General features: G+C 48.8%; 1 long non-coding RNA gene across 1 annotated transcript; it reads right to left on the reverse strand.

Annotated features, from left to right (window-relative positions):
- Window positions 1–1,888: 1,888 nt before the first annotated feature.
- On the reverse strand, window positions 1,889–16,296 carry LOC137156591 (uncharacterized). Its single transcript, XR_010920833.1, has 4 exons — window positions 16,243–16,296; window positions 9,232–9,445; window positions 5,761–5,941; window positions 1,889–2,778 (listed from the first exon to the last, which is right to left on the reverse strand). It is a non-coding gene; the product is annotated as an uncharacterized lncRNA (long non-coding RNA).
- Window positions 16,297–20,541: the final 4,245 nt, after the last annotated feature.

Below are 20,541 nucleotides of genomic sequence, written 5' to 3' on the forward strand. Positions count from 1 at the left end.
CGGGGGCGTCTCTCAGTGGAAGGCATTCTTTGAAGTGCGTACAAGAGAATGTCCAAACACCGCACTGCACTTTCATCCTGCCGCAGCGCGGGGGGCTGGACTTGATGACTTCCCGAGGCGCCCTCCAGCCCCCCAGCTCTAGGATTTAGCCTTATTTAAGGCAGGTGCCATACGTGCACCATAAAAATGCACAGAGGAAAAGGTTTGATTTGGGGCCAGATTTCCAATGGTATTTAGGTGCCTAACTCCCACGGATTTCAAGGAGATTTAGGCACCAAACTGCTGAGGCTCTTTTGACAATCCCACTAGGCATCCTAAGCAGCTTTACAAATCTGCCCTGCGGTTCCCACCTGTACTGTTCAGCTGCCCCCCTTCAGGGGTTAAGATTTTTGTTTATTTGCAAAATGGAATAACGGCAGCGCCCACTTTCATCTCTCTCGTCCGTGCACTGGTGAAAGTGAGGCCAGAGTGTCGCTCCGGGAGCACGAAATAGCCCAGCTACACTCAACAGGCCGCAGGCTCTTTTATTTCACGCCAGGCTCCGAGGCTGCAAAATGACCGTGAGCGCCCGATTCGGGCCTGTCTCTCACACAAGGCAGCAGCCGGCTGCCATAACCCACTGGACAGGCCATCAGCACGGAGGGACTTGGAAAGCTGCTGCCACGGAGCTGCCTCTCTCCCCCTGTACCGAGGGGTGGGGAGCAGGCATGCCAGATGGGGGAGTGGACAGAATCAAGGCTGCGCCCCCCGTGTGCCAGCTAGATTAGCTGCACCAGCACAGCTGCTCTGTGCCCGGCCCACATTGCCTCCCCATCACAGCAGGGGAGAGAACCAGGCCACGTCTACACTCTGCGCTGGGATGTAATCTCCCATCTTGAGTCGACATACCTGCACCGGCTCTGACCAATCGAGCGTGCTAAAAATAGCAGCACAGCCGTGGCAGCACACGTGGAGGGGAGGGCTGTGACCCGGCCGTGCCCTGGGCAGCCAACTGATAATGCCACGGTCAGGGCAGGCTGAAGAGGAGAGCAGATTCTCCCAGCACCGGTGGGTGGCACTGACAGTACCGGACATGGCCTGTCTCACATGAATGGATAGGATTTTGACATATTGATGTCAGACAATATAACCAATGCTCTCCCCCCATCTCCCCAGCATGACACCCCCAACGCGAGACTGGTGGAGAAAGGCGCAATCGGAGCTCCTGAATACACCTAAAGGGACCCCCTTGTCCGCACAGTGTGACAATATACCTGCACCGGCTCTGACCAATCGAGCGTGCTAAAAATAGCAGCACAGCCATGGCAGCACACGTGCAGATCCCCAGGGCAGCCCTCGTTGTCAGCCCGGCTGACGGTGCAGCGCTCCCTGGCTCGCTCGCTCGCTCGACGAGAGGGGGTTGTTGTGGGCCACCCAGGCACTCGCCAGTCCCAGCCCAGGGCCCCCCGGGAGAGCATTGTTTCCCTGCTCAATCCGCACCCCCCCGAAGCAGTGCTCAGGCTGATTGCAGTGGTGTTTTCATCCCCTAATGAACGCTGAAAGGGCGTGCGATGGTGGCGCTGACAAAGCGCTGACACAGCACAGCAGGAAGCCCGGCAGAGGGGCTGGGTCCAGCGCAGATGAGCTGTGCCTCGAGCAAACGTGACTGGGGCCGGTGCGAGTAGCAGGTCAATAAATCCAGCGAGGCAGCCAGGGCGAGTAAGGGCAGCGCAGCCTGGCCCGGCCTGATCCGGAGCACTGCCCGCCAGCAGCTGAGCATGCACATAGCACAGGGCTCCCTGGCGCCTCTGGGGCTCATCCCATAGGGCAGGGTGGCATGGTGCTGCCCCACGCCTGGGGGTGCTCGGAGGCGGTGCAGCCTACATCACATGCTGCACTGATACGCCAGTGCCAGGCCAGCTGGAGACATGACCCTGCCTCATGGGGATGCTCCGCACCCACGGGGGACAGAGTAACTCCTCTGCTTCCCAGGGTTCAAAGAACTGCAGCTCAGAGTCGAGGGGGGAAAGGGTCCTTTGCTGCCCCCACCACAGGGGTCCCTGGCTCGGCAGAATACGGAGTTTGGAGCTCAGCGTGCAGCAGGACCAGGCCAGAGCCAAGGGGCAAAATCAGCCTCAGGCATGGCTCCAAACTGGAAAGGATCCTCCTCTCTGGGACCGAGGAGCGTCTCCGATTGAGTTGTGAAGGGATTTAATCCCCCTGGAAATAACTTCCCTTTAACAATGACTTTAATTGTGCGTCAGTACAAATGCTACAGCCAGATGACATTCCTGGTAATGGGTTTTTTGGTATCAGCAGCCTCCTAGACAGCGCAGTAAACAGCTCCTGGGGGCTAGACAGTAAATCTGCTCTTACAGAACTCTGCAGCAAAGCCGCCTCAACGCTGGAAAAGGAACGTGCAGCTGCATTTCGAAGCATGGCTGCGTGCGATAATGAATGCTGAGCCTCCAACTTCCAATTCCAGGCTGTGCTCACCTGTGGCCGGGTGGGCAGGTGGGTCCTGTGTGACTGGCAGACGGGGCTGAGTCGGGATGAAAGCGCTGCCCCTTGCGGAACGGGCCCACGGCACGTTCTTTGCTACGAAACTGGCGACACGCGGTGCACTGGCGGGTAACACGCTGGGAAGTGTCCAGGCAGAGCCAGGAGCCCCTGGACTTCAACGTCGCTGTGACGGGTCCCGCGGGCGAGGCCGCAGCTGGAGTGCTGTCTCCAGTGCTGGGTGCCCCGCTTCCAGAAAGACGTGGACACACTGGAGAGAGGGTCCGAGGTTTAGGAAACCTGCCCGGTGAGGAAAGGTTTACAAATAACGGGGCAGGGTTAGTCCTGAGAAGAGAAGACTGAGCAGGAACAGCTAAGTCGTCACGTATGTCAAGGGCTGTTATGAAGAGGCCTGGGACTGAACTGATCTTTATGTCCTGCCAGCTGGGGGACTCCCAGGGTTGGGGAAGGACTCCCGGGTCCCAGCCAGATGTCTCGGCACAAATACCAGCCCTCCAGCCCGGGAGGGGTCAGAGTTAACAAGCACCAGCGCAGCAGCTGTCTCTACTCCAAGCAACTCCTAGTTTAGGCTCTGTACCCCTGCACCCTGGTGTCTCTCTGGTCTCTCTCTCTCCAAATCTTCCCCGGCTTGTTCTCCATGGTGTCCCCCTTCCCTTCACTGGCTCAGACCCTTCCAGATGGTCCCTAATTCACCCTGGGTCCTTGTTTTGGAGCAGCACTTGCCTTCCCCAGGTTTGCTCAGGGGAAGGGGAGAGAAAAGCAGGGGAAGGGGCCTTGAAACGCAGTCTGGCAGTCCTCTGAAGACAGGACAAGGGCTTTATCTGGAGCAAGAGAGATTGAGAAAAACCCTTCTAGCGCTACAGGCAGCTGAGCTCTGGAACGGGTCTCCAGGGGAGGGCGTGGAATCCCCGTCACTGGAGGTTTTTAAGAAGTGGTTGGACAAAGCCCTGTCAGGGATAGTCCAGGTTTACGTGGCCCTGCCTGAGTGCAGGGGGCTGGACTAGATGACCTACGGAGGTCCCTTCCAGCCCTACAGTTTTAGGAGTCTGACACCTACTGCTGAAATCGAGCCCGTATTAGCTGCAAGGCAAAGAGTGTACTCTGCACATAAAGCCAAAACATGCCCTGCTTCCTTGAGCATCTCTCACTGCAAAGATAAGTCAGCAATTCTGCAGGGCCTCAGCCCTATCACACCCACCTTCCTCCCTACAAAAGGCTTTTCTGGTTCAAGAGTTGTGCAATACGAGCCACATCCAGCCCTCATTTGCAGAGCTCATGGAGGGTGCGTGAGTTTCTCTGACACTAAAGTCTGAGTCAGCATTAGAACAGATCAAACACTTTCCACTGAACAATTTGGTTTCGACTCCTGGGCATTTTCACAGTAAATATTCAGATATATTATAATATAATATATATATATATATATATTGTAATATATTATTATAATATTGCAGATATTACTTGGGTCTTCAGAAACTGAAACCCAAACAAACATTTTCAGCCAAAATTGGGGAAGTGGGGGTGGCAACTCAAAACAAAGTTTGCAGCTAAAAACTACTTTTTGGTACACAAATGTTTGTGTTTTTGCCAAAAAAAACCTAGACCCTGAACATTCCCAGTGAGAAGTGCCAACAGCAGGAAATGTTTTCATTTTTGTCAGACTTTGTCAGGGGAAAAGCATAATTTAAATAGCAGAAAGAAAAATCACCTTGTCTTGTGCTGCACATGCACTGTCATTTTATAACACTTCCTAAGTCAGGCCCCAACTAAAGGCACAGACTTAACGGTGGCAGAACCACCAAATCCGGATCTTGTCCTTCCCTGGAGGAAAGAGCTCTCCGGCTGAGCACCGTCGGTGCAGGGAAGAACCAGGAGCTCTGATGTCACTGCACGCGCTGTGAGTGGCATTGGAAATGGGGACTGACGTAGTGAATCATTTATTGTGTGCGTTTATCAGTGCTGAGATCGCTCACTGAGTATTCAGCGCATGTCACTGCTCGCTTGATTGCGCTAGGCAAACGTGCCATCACGTGGCGCTAGGCTTTGCTTCACTACCTCTCTTTTGACCTTGGCTGCGTCTCTATGGCTGCGACATCACTGCTCACAGGGATTATCGCTATTAATTGAAGGCCCCACGTAGCGCTCCCTTTCGTCCCATCCCAAGCCCCTCTGCAAAGACATTCAGCCCCTGGAAAGTGCCATTTTTCAAATCACTCTGCCTGCCAGCTCCGTCTGCACATGTATCACTGCAATGCCACGCACAGGATTGCTCGTCCAAATATATCATTGTCTCAGCGCCTCACGAGGGGCAGTCAGGCTCAGCAGGGCCTGTGCTAACGACTCTGTCTCATTGCTACAGCACGCTGGCATTAACTTGGCGCTCAGTTGTCAACTGCAGGCCATGGAATTAGAATGGGGGGGGGGGGGGGGGGAAGGTTTGTTGGGTTATTTTGGACCTTCCTCCAAAATTCAGAAGCAGAAGTGGGATTAAATGTTCCAAAGCATCCAAGTGACAGACCCCCAAGTCACTTAGGCACTGTTGAAAATTTGGCCCATGGTCTCTGTGCCTCCGTTTCCCCATTGTGCAGGTAGGGATAATAATACTGACCCTCCTTTGTAAACCACTTGGTGAGCAAGAGATGAGAAGTGCTATGCTGGTGCTAAGGGATAGCTCCCCGTGGTAAAAATCTCTGCAGTCCCTCTAACCAATTTCTGCTCCCCCGATCTCTACATTTAAAGTCTATGTTTGTCTATAGAGGACGATATTTAACTGACTTTATCTCGTCGTTTCCCTGAACTCCCTCATCTGTCCATCTCCATCCATTGCCCCTTCCCTTTGTCTCAGATTGCAAGCCCTTCGGGCCAGGCACTGTCCTTTTGTGGTGAATTTATACAGCACCTCGTGCAACGGGCTAGGGTTCTGCAGTGCCATGGAGATGCTCTAGGATGATGGGCTCCCGCAGCGCTAAACCATAACCCAGTGCAGTACCAGCACAGTGGCAAAGGGACAATGCAAGTCACCTGGGAACTAGGGTCATCGTTTCCCCAGTGTTCAACCCCTTGTGCTCCCCTCCTGTCCAGAGGACCAGAAAGCAAAAGACTCTGTGGGTGTGTTTCTGCGCCTCTCCCCTTTGCGCTGGAGCAATGAGGATATATCTGTGGGGGGCACGAGTTTAGCAAGATTCGAAGAGGAATGGGCCATTTATATGCTAACAAAAAGATCATTGAATGCTAACAAATATTTTGGAAAGGACACTGAACCTCGAGCTTCCTTGTTCCGTGTTCCTTGATGGCCGAAGCGGTGTTGCTCCAATCTCGCTCAGGGCAGCAGCCAGGCAATGAATGAAGGAATGAGAAGCAATGTCAGAGGAAGGCGCTCTTCTCGGGAGAGTCACTGGGCAGCCTGCGGGGCCCAATCCTGCACGCGTCCCGGGCAGATCACCTGTGGGATTGATTCTGATCTCACTCCTACGCCATGTCAGTCAGGAGTAACCCCCCCGTGAGCTCAGAACTGGTGCAGGCAAGTTCAGAAACGCACATCGGCACCTTTACATAATAAACTCCTTTCTAAGAGGACAGTCTCTCCTCCAGGGCATGACATTCCTAGCATGACATTGCTCTGTACAGGATCCTGATCAGCCGCGTCCAGCTCCAGAATGGGTTTGCTGGCTATCTTGCGTCTCCAGCCACGGCGATTTGTTTTGGCTTGCCTCTCCTATCACAGCCCCGAGGGTGGCAATTCTGAGGGTCTAGAGTAGCTGGCCTGGAGCAAGCGACAAACCTTTTCAGCATGAAAAGTGCAAACCCAGTTCAATGGGACAGAACTATTCTGAAGAAGTTTAGACAGACGCCCCTGATGCCAAGCCGGCAGAGCTTGGTTCCCAAGCATCGGGAGCATCTGGTACATTGGCAAGCCCAGCCGTCGTTTATTTTTGGCCTTTTAGTGGTCTTCATTTCTACCAAGGAGCGAGGCAATTAATGGAACAGGGCGTGTTTGTTCCCTGATATTTTCTTTTCAGTCCCCTAATCTTTGGTGGAATGTATGCAAAGCCCTCTTAATTAGGCACGTAGATAAGTGACATGCTTTTAGTCAAGGCAAATCTCTCTGTTGGCCAGAGTTACTATGAATGTAAGAGGACGTTGACTCAACTGTCGTGTAGAGCTATTTCTAACTCATGCCAGGGCGGTGTGGTCCTCCCAGGTATCGTTACAAACAAATGCTCTCTTATCCAAAAGAGTTTTGGCGCTGTGTATAATGCAGACAGTTGACACAGGCACAGGGGTCCTCAGGTTTCAGTTTGTTCCTGCAACGAGTTCTGTGCAAGGGCTTACGTGAGATTTGAGTGGTGCCCAGCCTGTGTGATTAGGTGAGTTTTACCCTCTCTAAATGCTGCATACTAAAAATTACTCATTGGAACAGGATCATCTACCTCCCAAACGCCACCTCCTGGGCAAGGGTGGGAATGTTGTGCCTGCCTCGGTTTCGCTTCTTCCAGGTGCCTTAAATAAACCTCACCAGTGCAGAGTTCTTAGAACACTCCCCTTCGGGGTCTAATTTCTAGAGACTTCAAAACAAACCCAGTCCTGGGGCGTCTCCCTTTCCCCAGGACGAGATCCAAGCCTCTCCGCTTTACTCTCCAGCAAGAGTCCTTTGGTCCCTGAAGCCTCAGACTCTGGCCGCCTTCTGCTCTCCACAGCCTGGAGCATCACTGTGCTATGCTGTCCTCTGGCTGGTTCCTGTGCCCCTCGGACTCTTTCCAGAGGCCAGCTGCCCTCCACCAGGCCCATCCAGAGGCTGTTAGTGAAGCCTGCGGGCTGGGACAGTTCCTTCTTAAAGGGACCCAGTCCACCTTGTGACACTGGTTTTGTTTGTGTTTTTTTAAAAACGGCCACGTGATGATTCATTGCTTTCTGGTATAAAAGTGAGAAAAATTAGCGAGCCCCAGAATTTCAGCTTCATAATTCTTGTTATGGAGCCCAAACCTGGAGTTCTCACTCCAGCAAAACTCTTCCGTAAGTCATTTGGAGTTTTGCTGGCATTAAAGACAGCAACATTTGTCCCAGGATTATTTTAAGAACTGGGGTGCTGAAGTCCTTGGGGAAAAAATAACCCCACAGCCTACCTAACTCCCAATGGCCCACTGAGAAAAAAAAATCCACAGCCTTATAGGATAGTTGCCTGAACTCCTAGCCTGCCGGGGGCACCGGAAAGGAGCTGTTGTCTATGAAAACCGGCCGAGGCACCAGTTGTAATAGTACACGGACACAATACATGTATCCAGTACAATAAATAACTATATTGTAGCCACATCCAAGGGGCCCCCTGCGAGGGATTGGGGGCCCCCTGTGCTAGGCTGCGTGTAAACACGTGACAAGGTGACGTTTCATTTCCAACAAAATATGGAAATATCAATTCCCTAAGCCGATGGCGAGGAGAACGGGCCCTAAATGGCACTTAAAATAAGCTGTACCATGCAGGAAACCCTTTAGACTCTGGAGGAGAAATTAAGAGCTCTTAGGTGAATGTCAGAAGGACACCACATTCTAGCATGGTTGCAGGAGACAAGGTCTCCAACCAGCTCTGAGGTGGTTTCAGCTATTTTAGTTAAGCGCAGCACATCAATAATTATGGGTGAGGCGCTTCAGCGAGAGAAAAGGGTTGAGTTGTGACAGCTGATCAATGCAGTCTGCAACTGCAGATACTTGATCATCCCAAAAGGGAAAGGTTGACAATTCTTTTGTGGATGCCAAGATTATATAAAGGCTTATCTGCAGTGGGAGGTCAGAATTACCCCGCGTGTCGTGCCCTGGGGCCATAGTGGAAGGAGAGCAGAGAGGTCTTGGAAAAGATCTTCTTGTGTTAATTGCAATTACGTCAGGGGAAATGTAGAGACCACAGGTTAATTTAGTCCAAAGTAAGAGCTCAATTTATCAAATGTGAAGGCTCAGGGGGCGAAGTTTCTCTCCCATCCAAGGAGAGGGCCAGTACAAGGCAGCCTCAAAATAGGGGCATATGTGGCACCTAGGTCTTGTGCTGGCATTTGCAGGGGAGGAAAATGCATCGAACTAAAAAAAGATCTAGCTGGGAGATCAACATCAAATGAAGATTAAAAACAGATCATCTGTGCCAGCTTCCCAAGCCTTCTGAGACCATAGAACAAGGGAGCCAACGGCATGAACCCCAAGAGACTGGACCAAGTTCGACAGAAAAATGCTTCCGTTGACCTAGCACCATCTACACCAGGAGTTCACCTGGCTTTAGTAGGTCACTCAGGGGTGCGGATTTGTCACATCCCTGAGCAACGTAGCTGGGTTGACCTAACTTTCTAGCATAGACCTGGCCTAAGACAGATTCTCTAGGTCAACACGGAGCTATGGTATTGATGCAAGAACCAGATGGAGAAATTCTCTGGCCTATGCTCTACAGGAAGTCAGAGTCGATGATCACGGTCCCTTCTGGCCTTAAACTCTCACTTTATGGATTCCATGTAGGGATCTGGGGGTGGGGGGGGAATCAGGGTAGTAATCTTGACCTGGACTTAGTTTTCAACAGAGAGCAGCACCTCCGGCTGATCTGAGAGGGGAGAACAGGTGGGTTGCTGTGCCCTGAACAAACTACAGACTCTTCACAAAATGGGGTTTCTCTGCGACAATGGCAAGCAGACGACGCACACATTTTCCCACAGCTGCAGTGTTAATTGATGGGAGGTGGGGGTGTGGAAGGAGACTCACCACATCTTAGAGGCGCCAAGAGAGTAAAATAATTCCAACCTATAGTGCTGGCCTTTCTTCTCCTCTGCACCAACACGTCCGGGGCATGAGAACAGACCGAAAGTGCAGTTTTATCCTTTGCCAAACGTTTATGGGGCACCTTAGGAATTCATCCGACACCTGATCCGGCTCCCACGCGACTCAGTAAGACTCTTTCCACTGGCTTCAGTAGGATCTGAGTAAGACGGTAAATGCATTTTTTCTAATGACTAAAATAGGGAAAAGCTGCACAAATGAGTTTCAACATTTCACTCTGCGCTGGACTTACACACGACAAGCCCTGCCCCGAGGAGCTTACAATCAAAACAGACTAGGGAAACGAAGTGGGAGGAGAGGAAGGCTCAGCAGTTGACAGGTGGGCACTTGGGGCCTGGAGAGACGGCATGCCATGCCCAAGATGTCTCCTGTTGGAAGAGCGGAGGGAAAGCCACATGTCACTGCTCTTGCACGCTACCCGGCATCTTTGGAAAACCAATTGTAGCATGAGCCGGGATCCTTGAATGGATGGTGACCAGTGTTTAAAACCTCTGCCGGTGGCGGGCGCCCGCCTGTGCCATACTTCCCCATGCTGCTGCTGGGCAATTTTGCTGACAACTTGCTGTCCCCTCCTCCCCCTGTTTTGAGTTTGGCAGCACCCACTAAGTGATGGTCACAAGCCCCGCATGCCAGTGAGGCAGCTCCTCGGGGCTTAGGCCTTCTGCGCAGTTACAGTTACCATAGTGACCCCCCGTTGTTACCCGAGAGGAGCTGCCTGGTCTATTGCATTCCCTGTTTCTTGTGGTGCTTACAGAACGGTACCTCACTGGATAGGGCCTTGTATTGGGTTGAATAGAACAAATTCTCACGAAGGACCTGGGCAAATGTTATCAGCCATGGCACAGAGATCAGGAAAACGGCCATGGGAATGGTCCTGTGGAACTGGAACTGTACATCTTCCTACAGGACAAGCTGTGTACCGTATCGAGTTCTAAACACGCCCCTGCATGGGTGGAAGAGAAGGGAAGAACTCCCAGCTCCCTATCAGATAGAGTTACTGTCCCACGAGAGGCTGGGTCCTTCTGAGCAATCTCAGTGTAGCCAGTAGGAGAGGAGGGAGCGCCCAGGAAAAGCTCAGCACCTCATAAGCTAATGGTCCAAGGACGGGCTTTTCAAAGTCCCCTGTGAGTGGTTGAATCAGACTGCCCAACTGATTGCATGAAACAACTCAGATTAGTGGGATTTCTAGAGAGCAGTTGCTGTAACAGGGCATGACCAATAGCAGCCATCAATACATTGCCAAGATTAGCTTTCACATTGCCAGTGCTGGGCCCAAAGGCAGAGCCGGCCATAACAGGAATAGCCAAGTGCTTGAGAACCACTCAGCTTCTCCTATACTCTGCCTTGCCTCTAAATGTTTTGCCCCTTCTTTGGTCATTTCTGAGGAATCCAGTCAGTCAGTCAGTCACTTTACAGTGTGCGCTACTTTGATTCTTGTATAACATCCTTTAGTAAGGCCAGAAAAGTGCAGCCTGGCTGCTCCACATGCAGCGTGGTAAGGTGCTTGCAGAGGATAGCTTCCCCGTCACCCTCTGTAGGTACAGCTCCACTGCAAACACACACACACACACACACACACACACACACACACACACCAGCAAGTGTCAGAGCTGTGGTCAACACACCTGGGCTCGTGGGGCTTGGGCTGCAGGGTTAAAAATGGCACCGCAGGCATCCACCATTGGGCTGGAACCTGGGCTCCAAGACTAAAGGAGGGTCTCAGCGCCCAGACTACAGCCTGAGAGGAAATGTCTACACTGCTATTTTTAGCTGTGCACCCGAGCCCCACAAGCCTAAGTGAGTTGACCCAGGCTCTGAGATTCACTGCTGCTTGGTTTTTTATTTTGTTTTTTGCAGCGTAGACACATCCTGTGTTTGGTTCTATGATTTGGGGATCAACGTAACAATTGGAGCTGGTCGGAAAACAGATTTTGAAATTTGCAAATTTTTTGCAAGACAAAATTCCAGATAAAACATGGTTTCCAATCAAACAAAATGTTTTGCTTCAGCTTTGGCAGTTTAATAAAGTAAATTTCAAAACAAAAAGTCACCGCAAAAATGACAAATCAAAACAAAACATTGCATTGCAAAACTGTTGAGAAGTCCCATTTCAACTTTTTAAAATCCCCCCCACTCCCATTTTTTCCAAAATGAAATTCCATCAACACGAATACCATTTCAGGAAAACGTTCCGTTTCAAAGTGGCATTTTTTCAATGGAAAACGGTTTCCAGCAGCTCTACCGCCACCATGCTGGGCAGCAGGTGCAGAACTTGAACACGAGGCCTTTAGAGCTAAAGGCATTAAGCCAGACTGACTGAGCCGAAAGAGCAGTTTCGTTAGCTTTCTGACTGTAGCAGACTGAAACCTCTATATATCCTCTGGTGGGGGTTAACATGGGTCCATGAAGTAAAAGGAAAGTATTTAAGCAAAGGAAAGGTTGACCCTTCTTTGCCCCACCAAAGTGTATACTATAGGGACAATGCTTTGGGGCAGAGAAGTATGGATTTATTTTACTTGAGCGGATTTATCCACTTATTCATCCTGTAGAAGCCACATAGATAAATTCCCTCGAATTGCAGGGGCTGAAACATGGAAATACACATTGCACAGGGAAATATTGATTGAAATATTACAGGTGGAAAGTATCAAGCACAAGGAAAATTCTCCTCGTCTGTCATGCATGCAGCCCTGAAAGAGTCTCAGGCCTGCATTTAAGCAAGTGTTTTGAGCTGAGCTCCTGTACTTTGCTGAATCAGAGTCGGAGTGAAGAAGTGGTGCTCAGATTTCTAATGGGCCGCTGTATTCACAATGGCCACTGCAGTAGTAAATTCACCTAAGAAGGCCCCCAAAAGTAATAAAGAGGGGTTAGCTTTCGATCCTTCTCCAAATATGTAGTTGTGCCAGGTTTTTCCTTAGCCCAGTCAAGCTCAGACTGCAGCATGGTGCCTTTTATTAGTGCAAACAAATCATATTCATTTGGAATGCACTTTGCAATGGTTCGGAATTCAAACCACATCCATATGCTGGAAATACAAATGCCAATTCCAGCATGTGACTGTGATACTCGGTACCTCAGACTAGCACTTTGGAACCCCCATATTCACCACTGTCGTATAATTACGATATTGTTCGTAAAAGTCTTGATCTGTTGAACACTAATATCCTGTTGGATTGTGTGCGCTATCATTATGTGTGAAGTTATGAAGTATTGCTGTATGTGTCACTGAAATACGTTGTGTGGTTGAGAACACACACAACCAGCCTTTCAGTTCAAAGGGATCACTGGGGTTTGGCTGTCCACCTCCCCCTGAAATTCAATGGGTGTTGGGCATCTACCCCTGCTTGTATTCTGGGAAGATATTTTTAATTGGAGACCAAGAGTTTATATTAGAGGTTATAATTCACATACGGAGTCATCAACAGGCTGAATAGCCAAGTCACCTTTCATCCTTACAGTCTGAAAAAACGAGATGGCTTAAGTTATGACACACAAAACTTCACTAAGTGATGAGGCCACCCAGTGATTTAAAACCCACAACTGAGTTATGGGGGTGGTGCGATATCTCCATAAATCCTCCAGATGCACCACATCATAACAACAGGTATAAATCATGAGCATGAAACCTGCTGTGAGGAGCCATCCCGCTGATCTATTGCACTCTGGTTCTAGCATTCGGGTCACGCCATGGTTTTCCATTACAATACATTCCCTTTTCTGTTATTTTCAGAGGTTTATCATGAAAAAATACTTCAGGGGGCTGAAACTGTGGCTATTAAATTGGTACTTGGATTAAATACGTACCTATTAAAACTTAACGTGACTATATATTTGAATATTTCTATCAACGACATTAAAAGGGAGTTATGGATATAAAGTCAAGTACTCAGGAAACAGCTTACTCATGATTGCACACTGTCAGTTGCAATGGAGAAAATTAAGCATCTCAATTTCTGAGCCAAAGAGACTCCTCATATTCTACCCGTGTGATTTCCCTACTGCATTACTCCAGCTGCCTACCAATAAGTGGCAAGATAATAGCCAGCAGAGCTGAACTTGATCATGTGGGGGGCATGAACTATGTTACGCATGCTTAAGGTGACCAGATGTCCCGATTTTATAGGGACACTCCCAATATTTGGGGCTTTTTCTTACTTATTAACCCCCCACCCCATCCCGATTTTTCACACTTGCGATCTGATCACCCTACACCTGCTGAGACTCAGTAGTAATTTACTCTCCAACCCAAGAGGATCAAGGAACTCCCTCTGGGGGATGCACTGTACTGTGCCACCCTTTACGCAGGGCACAGTCTCCTAGATGGTAAGTAACTAGAGCTGCGTAGGAACCAGATGATCCATTTTGCAGGAAATTCTGTTATTTCAACATTTTTTTCTGTTCCACAACAGAACGGAAATCAACACTTTTGAAATTTTCCATGAAATGAATTTCCAGAAAATAAGTTAGTTTCAGGTCAATGAAATCATTTAGTTCCAATAAAAGCTAAATATTTTGTTTTGATTTCAACTTTTAATAAGATTTACATTATATAATGTAAAGTAAAAAAACTGAAACAAAGTCATTTCAAAACAGAAAAATTGAAACGTTCCATTCTGATAAGAGTGAAAACCAAATGTTGAACCTGATCAGAACACTCAGTTAGGATTTTCTCTAGAAAAAATGTCAGAATCGACACCTTTCCATGGAATGTGTTGTTTTAGATGAAATGTCTTTTTCTGATGGAAAAACGTTTCCTTGGAATATTCCCATGAAGCTTTATAAATAACCATTCACTGGTGCTTGCTAGACCACTGTCTAGTCTAGAGAGCAATTTGTTTATAGAGGAAACACAGACATTGCACAAATAAATAGAGTGCTTGAATTTGTTAAACTGAAGTCGTCTTTTTAAGTAGCGAGCGTATGATAAATGAATAGAACAATTCTCTGATTGTATAAGTCACACCATAAAATCTGTGTATGCCAATAATTCAAAAGTAAGGAAGAGGATTTCATGTTGAAGACAAACTGTGCCCTTTTCCACTACAGCATCTCAGCGCCTTCATTTTCCTGGATTTTGCCTTGTTATTTTACAGCTTGCAAGTGACTCTTTGATCACATACCCTCTTAATGGGAATACAGACAATATTTACGCCACCGGGCACACATTACTGGGATAGATTCTTCAACTGCTGCTCTGAAAACGCAGCCCTTTAATGTGCTGCGTTTCACAGCTGTCCATTTACAGTTTATGCTACATGACAGCTGTCAAAGCTTTCGCCTTCGCAAAAGCAGAAAACCCCTCTGAAAAACACAGCCTGCCTCAGTAGCCCTGAGAAGGCATCAGTAAGGGAAAGTGACACTCCAGTGGAGCGCAGTCAAACGATCATACTGCTGGGCATCGGTATTACTGGGGATGTCAGTCACCTTTGGTGACCAAAAACCACAGCCCCAAACAGGGAAGAGAAGATGAGGAGTGTTATTCTCCCCCAGTGTTAATTGCACCCTGGCTGCGATACATGGGGAAGAGGCGCCATCAGGATTAGTGTAGATAGATCTGCCCGTCCAGAATGAATGTGTTAGGGTGAGTTATTACTACATTTCCCATTACATAATGCATGGGGGACTGAACCTATTTCATTCCTGACAGCAATGAGATCAGAGGACTAAATTACGGCTCTCAGGATCCCTGGGAAGGCAAGGCAGAGCAGGCACTCTTACACTCTGGGTGGGGAGGCAGCCTCTGTCACAGCTCTACCAGAGCAGTGTACCTCCCAGCACGAGGCAGCTGGGCAAACCAGGATCAATCCCCCAGCTTCTAGACACACCCTTTTGGATCCTGGAGAGCTGGAAGCTGTGCTGGCCTGTCTCTCCCCCTTGCTCTGCCAGTTTCATCATAGCTGTCTCCTGCACAAGGTGTGCTAGGGGGGAAACGGACTCTCCCAGTACTTAAGAGCCTGTGCAGAGTCAGGCTTAACTCCGGCCAAAATATAGAAAACAAAGAAGAGACCCCTCCACCAGCTCATTGGCTGCCCAGCAGATTCCAGTGCCACTTCCTGACAAATCCTAGCGTTTATGTGGAATTGCCAAGATGAAAAATCATGTGACGGTTGAGAGTGCGTGTAAAAGACATGACGGATGTTGTAATTAGACCAGAAACCAGCTTTATAAGCCCAGAAAATTCACAGTAAAAACCAGCACCTGAGCTTTGCCCTGCAAGAAACTTACTCTTATGATGAATGCATTTTAGGGTTTGTGTCTGTACCAGAGTAGATAAAGAGGATTTGCAAAGTGGATATTTATTGTAAAATTTTCAAGTATAAGAAATAAAATAACTAGAAGTTAAACCAAAGTTCAGCAAACAATTCCCCCCATTTCATAGCTCAACCACCTATGGAGCTGGCTGGAATTTAAGTTTTGAAGTCTTGAATTTGGAAAAAACTAATTTTTAAAAAAAATCATGATTTCCCCTCCTTTCCCACCAGTGCTTCTGTTGGTTGGTTTTTTGAAGGCACAATTTTTATCTCCATAATGTCACTAGAAGGCAGAAGGAAGGTTATATGAATACCTCAGTGTATTTCGACACCTTATGTAGCAGACGACCGCTTCCCTCTAGTGGGTCTCACACTTTACTCCTCATAGTGGGCCAGGGAGTTGCCCATCACCCCGTCTTCCCAGGGGAGCGGGGTAGGGACCCAGGCCCACCCACTCCTCCGGGTCTCAGCCCAGGGGCTCTGTGAGTAGCAGCTGTGAGCTGCTGGCAGTGTATTTGCAGCTGCAGTCTTTTTCCCCTGGGCTACTTCCCCCTCAGTCCTTCTGGCCTCTCAGGCCCTGTTTTCCTTGTTGCCCCAACCTGGGCTTCCTGACCCAGGCCCCTGTGCCTGGGGAAGGGTTTCAGTCTGGCCAGGGGCAGGGTCGCCCCTTTCCTGGGCTCAGTACCTGTCTTGGGGCTCCTCCAGCCATTCACACTTCCAGTAAGCACAGCACAGCACAGCACAGCACAGCACAGCACAGCACAGCACACCTACTTCCTCCAGCTTATCCTCTGTTTCTCTGGAGCAGTGGGCTTTTAACAGGCAGCTGGCTGGGCCTTAATTGGCCTCAGCTGCTCCTCATTGCCCTCTCCTGACTCTGGCTAGGCTGCAGGGAATGAAGCCCTGATCATCCTGGGGCTTATATACCTCCCTTCGCATCCTCTGCTGCTGCCCTCGCTATATCACACTTAGTATATTCGAATGGCTTTTAATGCAAAGTCTGTGTTATGACCCTGTGCTTCCACACCCTCTGTCCCCGCCCCTCCCACTACATGAAGTCGCTGAAATTGCAGTTAAGGTTTTGTGTGCAGTGGGCCTCCTTAGCATTAGAAGGCAGAAGGACATTCCTTCGCACACCCGTACCCGTCACTGGCAGCAGAAACATACTCAGCCGGAGGATTAGGATACGGTTAAGAGGAGTCCTATAACTTATTTCCTTGCTCTTTAACGGTTTACCTGGGACCGATGTCACACTTAACCAGCCTTAACCCGCTTCAAACAAAGTGTTCGTTTCTGAAGAGACAGTAGGGTTAGCACTGATTTCTCAAGTTACCTAGTTTATTCTCTAGCGTCATTGCAGTGCAGCGTTCGCAGTTTGGACAGAATCCCTCTTTCTCACTAGCTGTTCTTTGAGCAATTCCAGTAATGGGGATTCAGTGACTTCCCAGGGCAGATTGTCCCTCTATCCTCCAAGTCCTTGTTTCTCAACCCTCTGAGACTGACCACCCCTAATTCCAAGTCAAAAAAATGTTGTGACCCCCTTTTCAGTGTAAGAGTAAAGGAATGCATCAATGACGCCAATGATAGGCCTGTAAAATGTATCTAGGTGTGTGTTTCGAGAGCTTGATTAAGAAAACTTAAATTGGAAAGATAAAAGGTATGTGGGAAGGAAAATAGAAGAGGGTCTGTTACTCCTGCCTTAACTACTACTGCCTTCAACCACACAAACCTTAAAGACTTTGGCCTCTCCAGAGTTTTTCCTGGAAATTTTAGTTGCTTTGCTTTAGAAACTTAATAACATTTTCATCCTCCCCACAACCCTCTCCCCTCCACCCCAGTTGCCTTTCATGACCTGCCTACGGGGTGTGTGTGGGGGGAAGGAGGTCAACCAACCACTTAAAAAGGTTTAACTCACCTCACTAACAATTCTTACTATTAACCTATTTTTCTTAGTTAGTAGCCACCAGCACCGCGTCCCCTACCACTTCAGTGTCTTACCAGATAGAAACTAGGGCTATAATTGCTGTCTCTCTGTGAGTACGCCATTAAGCACAGGATCAACTTTAGGATTCGGGGGAGGTGGGAGGGGGAGAGAAGAGAGAAATCAGTGAGAAGGATGGTTCTGTGGTTAAATTACTTGATTGGGACTCAAGACATTTGGGCCCAATTTCTGGTACCACCCCAGATTTCCCATGGGATCTTGGGCAAGTCTGTCTTTCGGTTCCCCAGCCCTCCAATGGCGATGATGACATTTCCTGTCTGTCTTGTCTATTGAGATTGTTAGACAAGGTGGGTGAGGAACCTTTTATTGGACCAACTTCTGTTACTGAAAGAGACATGCTTACGAGCTCTTCTTCAGGTCTGTGGAGCTCCAAAGGTTGTCCTTCAGCAAGAGAAGCTGGTCCAATTAAAGGAGGTTACCTCTTCCACCTTGCCTCGCTCATATCCCAGAACCAACAGGGCTACACCTTTCGATCGTGAACACTTTGGGGCCAAGCCTCTTAGCTTGTGTTTGCACAAACGTTTAGCACAGCGCGACCGTAGCGCCAGCTTGTGGGCTTCAGGATCTATCGAAATAGAAGTCAGTAAAAATGGTGGAGGAGGGTCTTCAGAAGTCAGCGCGTGTTCCATGCAAAGCGAGGCGTACTGGGCTGCAGAAGAGATGGCGCTCAGATGATTTTGCTGGGATCTCTGTGGAGTGGCCAATGTTCTCATTGTTTCCCACCCTCCAAAAGGACCATTTTGATAGAGAGTTGGAGTGCTGGCTGTGGCCAGGCTACCATCCACCAGAGACTGTGGGTGCACTCAGGTGAATTAGAGATTCTTTTCTGTGTTACTCATCTAGGGAGCCCAGAGCAGGCAGAAATACTAACGAACCCATCCCACCTCTTTCCTAAAGTGACACAGATTTACTCCACTGTCCAGTAGGATATTCTGCCAGGAAAGTGCCATTCAAAGAAAGAATAAAATTAATTGACCGGCAAACTGAGGGCCAGATCCTCAGATGATGTAAATTGGTGTAGCTTCATTAGTACCTCTGAAATGAATTTGTGCCCCTATTACAGCCTTTAGTCAGTCACACGTGTGGAAAACACGAGTGGCTCACAAGTGACAGAGTCATCTGATGGAAAACAAAACAGTGCCATGCTCTGCGAGAAACGCATCCAGAACCTGCTAAGACAATGGAAGACTCCAGTTGTCTTTTGGAGAAGGCGTGTAGTTCAAGGCCTTCCCTGCCCCTGCCGTTCCACTCTGCTTCGTAGGGAAAGCACTGCCCTGCTTCTGAGCTGAAGAGAGCGTGTAGCAGCAACAAGAGGGGTGGCCCAGATCCGCCTCCAAGCTGGAGTCTACCCAGCCAATGAAAGTGTGATTGTAGCCCAGCCTTACCGTAACTAGTGCAGATAACAGCAGTGACGGACGTATGCCCACTCTGCCAAGCTGTAAGGCCTTGATTGTTAGCATAAGGAGGGTTATTTCCTTCCTCCCACCCTCTCATACAGCACATCTGCATCTGAGACTCAATATGCTAGGGGTGAGTCATCTGACTTTTTAAAAGTCTTTCCCCAATAACAGCCTTTTTAGAATAACAGGAGATGAATGTTCCCCCGATGAGCAGAATGGTACTGTGCTGTTGTTTATTGAATGCTTATGGGCATCTCTATTAGCTGGGGCTTTAGACAGATGCATTCTGCAGAATGAATAGTATTTACTTGTCTAATTAATGTGGCTATGCTTTAAGTGCTGCACAGAACCGTTAAATCAACTGTATTACACATTCAGTCTTCTCCAGGGCTTCTTGTCCCTTCGGGGAGGAGGACCAGCGTGGTGCACATCTGGGATTCCCAGTTCGAGTTTTTAGAATTGCCGGCAAGAAGAGTGTTTTGGGTCAAACTAGCTACTTAAAGGAAGTCTGTAGCGGAACTGTCTGGGATAGGACATTGATATCCAGGCCTCTTTGAGTTACTAGGTATGAAAAGACTTTTTGTACTTACCACACGGCAGGTACACCAAGCTAGAGTTATAGCACTGCGTGGGCAAGTTTACAGTACACACCAGAGCTGACTGAACACCCAGTACAGCTAAGGATGGATTGGGGACTATTTTTCAGCTATTGCTCTGAATGTTCTGGAGTTATTTTGGTTTCAGTCAGATCCCAGGCAATAATTCCTGTGAGTGTACATGGTCTGAGCTGATGGATTATGTCCCTGCGTGCCGCAGCAGCTGCAGAGCAGCCATTTATTTTTAGGGATACGAACATTCACAGACACTGTACAAACATAGTTCCCTTCCAATCTTCTGGATCAGCAGGTCCAGGCCTCTGCTATTGTCAGCAACGTGGTACACGCCTGGCCATAAACTTGTCAAGCTGCATCTTAAAAGCTAGTTGAGGTGTTTGCCCCCCTGCTCACATCAGGAAGCTGTTCCAGAACCTCACCCCTCTTCCTCATTTCCAGCCTGAGTTTATCCCCATTTGTTCTTGTGCAAACACGGACCTTCAGCTCCAGCAGCTCTTCTCCCTCCCTGCTGTACGTACACAGAGCAATCAGATCTCCATCTCAGACCTCCCTTTGCTAGGCTAGACGAGCCCTGCTCTTTGCGTCTTCTCTCATAAGACAGGCCCTCCACCCCCGAATGTCCTAGCAGCCCTTCTCTGTACCTTCCCACTGCAGACTCAGCTCTCCGGACCAGAGGTGATCAGAACAGTACACCGTATTCAGCTGACGTCTCAGCCCTACCTTAGACAAGGTCATTAATGCATAGACACTATTTAACTTGTTTCTACATTTACCAAGCGTCATGGCTGTGTGTACCTGTCAATGTACCATTTCAACCCTATCAAAAAGGAGAAAAGCAGAGTTTTTCCTTAAAAGAAAAAATATGCATGACAATATCAAGGCCTGATTTTGCCTTGTGAGCAGTATTTTGTTGAGTAGCTCCATTGAAATCAGTGGCACTACGCAGGGTGAGATACTCACCGTAATGG

Source organism: Emydura macquarii, unplaced genomic scaffold (assembly GCF_026122565.2).
Source record: "Emydura macquarii macquarii isolate MOO-44397 ecotype Brisbane River unplaced genomic scaffold, CSIRO-AGI_Emac_v2 contig_1451, whole genome shotgun sequence".
Taxonomy (NCBI): domain Eukaryota; kingdom Metazoa; phylum Chordata; order Testudines; family Chelidae; genus Emydura; species Emydura macquarii.